General features: G+C 45.3%; 1 pseudogene; it reads left to right on the top strand.

Annotated features, from left to right (window-relative positions):
- Positions 1-3,735: 3,735 nt before the first annotated feature.
- On the top strand, positions 3,736-4,082 carry LOC102758682 (annotated as a pseudogene).
- Positions 4,083-4,424: the final 342 nt, after the last annotated feature.

The raw sequence follows: 4,424 nt of genomic DNA, 5'->3' as shown, positions 1-4,424 counted from the left end.
AAAACGGATGAACCCCAGAATAAAAATTGAGGTCTAGCCCCTGAGGGAGGCTTTGGGGCAGAAGACAGAGCTCATGTGGTTGGCTGGCCACCTGTCTTTACGTTTCCTAGGCATGTCACTTCTATTCAGATGTCCAGCAATTACTAAAGCACTCCTTCAGGACTGCGTTCCAACGTGGGAAGCAGCTTTTGTGTGGTCTTGGGTCCCACTGTGGGGGTGCTGACACTCTCCGTGATGAAATGGTCCCTTGCTTCTTTGCCTGGAAACAACTGTGCCCAGCCCTGGCAGGGTGCAGTTTTCCACCCTCCTTGGTGTGAAATTCTGGAATTTGTTTTGTGTCACTTTGGATCTTGGTGAAACAACATGCAAAGGGAAGATTAATGGAAAAACTCTGCTTCCAACTGCCAGGAAAATAATTCCATTGTGTAGATGTACCTCAGTTTTTTAATCCACTCATCTGCTGAGGAAAACAAAGAGGAGTGTCAGCTGAGTGGTCTGGACAGAAGTTGTTAATGTTCCCTGGGTTAGAGCAGCCTGCTCTACCCTTTTCCTAGGCCCCTCTTCTGGGCAGGACTATGTTTTTTTTCTCCAAGGGTATCTCATTTGAGAACATACAATAAATCAAGTCTGTCTGCAGACCCTGAGGGGACAGGGAGGGCTTATTTGTTGTTAATCCTCACCCGAGGATATTTTTCCATTGATTTTTAGAGAGAGTGGAAGAGAGAGGGAAAGACAGAGAGACATATCAATGTGAGAGAAACACATTGATTGGTTGCCTCCAGCATGCACCTGACCAGGCCCCAGGCTGGGGAGGAGCCTGCATCCAAGGTACATGCCCTGGACCAGAATCGAACCTGGGCCCCTTTGGTCTGCAGACTGATCGTCTATCCACTGAGCCAAACCAGCTAGGGCAACAGGGAGGGCTTATGAGCCAAGATAATGCAACTATTCAGCTGCATGACCTCACACATGATACCTAACCTTTCTGAACTTACACAAAAGGTGAGAGTAGTCCCTTCACTTTGGCGTTTTTCTAAACATTAAATTAAATGTCGTTGTGATGCCCCTAGCACAGGGTAATGTTTATTAACTGTCTGGTTTATTTTATTTATTTATTTATTTAAAATATACCTTTATTGATTTCAGAGAGGAAGGGAGAGAGAGACAGAAATATCAATGATGAGAGAGAATCATTGACCAGCTGCCTCCTGCACACCCACTACTTGGGATCGAGCCCACAACCCCAGCATGTGCCCTCACAACCCCAGCATGTACCCTCACAACCCCAGCATGTGCCCTTGACCAGAACTGAACCCGGGACCCTTCAGTCCGCAAGCCAATGCTCTATCCACTGAGCCAAACCAGTTAGGGTAAAGTTTGGTTTATTTTAAACATTTTAATGCAAGAGTGTTATGCCTGGGGGAGGGGCAGGGATCCAATGTATGGTCATTTTGCTTGGCTGGCCTTTTGTCTGGGAGCTGGTCCACAACATTCATTTGATTCTCAAAAAGGGTTCATGACCCCCAAAAATGTTTAAGAACCATAGCAGTTGAATTTGATTTTGACCCATCGTTATAAACCACTGAGCTAAGAATATATTAAGTGTCCACATGTTCCTGGAATCTACTGGGTGCTATTCAAACAAAGGGAACAGGAGGAATCTTTGCCTTTTAGAATTTCGCAATTTAAATATGGGCAAACTTGTAAGTGGATGCACTGACAGAATTATGCCATCTGACAGATGATGTGATGGCTGACTTAGGTGCAGATGTGGATAAATATCAGAAAAATGTGGGGGAGGGAATGCAGAAAAACTTGTTAAATATTTACCAGCTGCTTAAAAGCAATAGCTATTCACTTTCTAATTCTATTTCAACTTTTCTTCTAAGGGTCTATCTAACAACCAACCATCAGCGGGCACTTACTATGTGCCAGCTGGTGGGTGTTTATTTTAAATGCTTGATTCCGTTTAATGGTGTGGATGCAAGAATTATCTCTATTTTATGTACGAGGAAACTGATTCAGAAACGTTAGATAACTTGTCCAAGGTTACACAGCTAGTGTGTGGCAATTCTCATTACAGGTTTTCCTGGGACTAATCCTTGCAAATGTCCTCATTCCATTGGCATCTTTTCCAACCCAGGGCAGTGAGTGCTTCGGTTAGAATGCTTTGGGTTGCGAATGCTAGAAGTCATGTGAATCCTCTGCTTGAGCCATATCTTAATCAATGAGGGACTTCACTTTATCCTATAACAAAGACCCCAGAGGTTCGGCGGGCTCCAGGCTGGCCCCTTTCTCTGTGATTCTTTTGATTCTGCTACCTGCTGTGCTGGCATAAACCACAGGGGTGAGTGAGCAAGATGCCTGAGGAAGTTTTGTTTGTTGGACACAGACTTAGCAATGTCCAGAGGAAGAGCTGGGGGTTCTCTCTTCTCGGGTCTCCTTTTGAGGAGCGAAGAGATATTTCTCAGAAGGCCAAGGAAAATGTCCCCCCCCCATGTCTCATTGGCCAGGACATGAACACATGCCTGTTCTAAACCAATAACTGCCACAGGATGACCATGATGGGGTTATCGACCACCGGGGGTTAGAATGGATGTTGGGGCATCAACTCTACGAAGTAGGGTCCTTTAAACAAGAAATTAAGGGGCCAGGCTAACTCCTTGGCCTCTTCTGTATTTTGCCTTAATTTTTTTTCATTTGTCTAACAGATATAGCATTTACCTCACAGCCAGTTCTAAGGATTGAATGACATGGTATTTGTTGCCTCAGGGAAACTGGATAGTTTGGTAGGACAGTTCAATACTTTTTAAAAATTTGAATCTTCAGCAGACAGGTAAAAAACACAACAAACTTGAAAAGAGCTGAGCTGATTCATTTTGAAGGAGGCAGACTGAAAAATCACCCCTGAGACGCCCCATGGCTGCCGTGGGTCCTGTCCTCTCTGGTCCTGAGGGCTTTCCTAGTGTCCTTTTGTTTCAGGTTGGAGTCTTAGAGTGTAGAGTTGGGGTTCCTGGCACAGAAATTATTGATGCTCTTAGGAGAATCTACAAGGAAGAGGGGGAGGCAGGCTAGGGCAAGGTAAAGAGCTAAGATGTGACCTCAGCTGGAGTCTAGCCTCAGCCTAGTGGCTGTCGGTGTGAACTGCCCTCCAGAGCAAATCCTGCCTTGACGCAAGATGGTTGGCCCATTATGACCCACATATCAATCAGTCATTGGCTACAGGTTGCTGGGAGGTGGAAGAGTTCCGTTCTCCCCTCCCCCCGCTTCCCCACCCCCCTTCAGGAGACTCCTGTTGGCACAGGGCAATTTTCTTGAGAAGGGATAGCTATGCACTGCTTGTAACCAACATGCACATGACTGGTGGATGGGTGTGCCAAAGATAACAAGGATCTGAATAGAACACCAACAGCATCTATTACAATTCCCAATATCTTCCTATTCTATTTTAATTAGCCAGTGTTAGTTTCTGTTGCTTGTGATCAACATGCCCTGACTAACGCATTCTGTAAAGGGCTTGGTAGCTATTACTACACTACTAAGACTATTATTGTTGTTAGCCACTGTCCCCAAATCAACTGAGAAGATACATGGGCTTCTAAAGGGTAAGTAGATCATCTAGTTCACAAACATGTTATTTGCAATTCCCTAAGGTTTTCTAACCAGATATCGCTTTCCCCCCTGACTGTGTCAGTATGCCCTTCTCTTTCATTCAAAAATACCCTATAGGCGGAGACATGTGAAGGTCTAGGAGTTGGTGTGGACTTCCTCTCGGTGCTCGTGGCTCCACTGGGATGGATTCCTCCTTGAGTTTCTCCTCTGTGGGTTTGGGCTCAGTGGACCCGCAGCTGCAGCATTTCATGGAGGCAGAGACTCAGAAGCAGCGCTTCCAGCAGCTGGTGCACCAGATGACGGAAGTTTGTTGGGAGAAGTGCATGAGCAAGCCCGGGCCAAAGTTGGACAGTAGGGCTGAGGCCTGTTTTGTGAACTGCGTTGAGCGCTTCATTGATACAAGCCAATTCATCTTGAATCGACTGGAACAGAAATCCAAGTCAGCCTTCTCAGAAAGCCTTTCTGACTGATTTCAGCATTACCCTTTTGGAAAAGGAAGGTAGTTCAAGAATGGTTGAAGAAAAGGCTATGTATGGGGAGATTGGCTCCCACCCCTGGCACTCTTGGAGCATCTGGTCATCTGAGAATGAACAGAGACCAATATTTTTGTGTGTTTGGGGCTTGGGGGCTGTAGGTGTATTTGGTTGTGTGTTTTTTTAATGTTAATCTTGTGAAAACAATTGACATCTGAATGGAAAACTTTCCTAGATGCATATTACTGTAGTGGGAATATGTTTTTCTGAACGTCCCATTAACTGCTTCTTATAATTTGGGTAGTGGAACTGCTTCTTGTAGTTTGATGGCAGGACCAC

Source organism: Myotis davidii, unplaced genomic scaffold, assembly GCF_000327345.1.
Source record: "Myotis davidii unplaced genomic scaffold, ASM32734v1 scaffold962, whole genome shotgun sequence".
Classification (NCBI taxonomy): Eukaryota; Metazoa; Chordata; class Mammalia; order Chiroptera; family Vespertilionidae; genus Myotis; species Myotis davidii.
The sequence above is the reverse complement of the archived record's forward strand: the minus strand, read 5'-3'. Positions and strand labels throughout refer to the sequence as shown.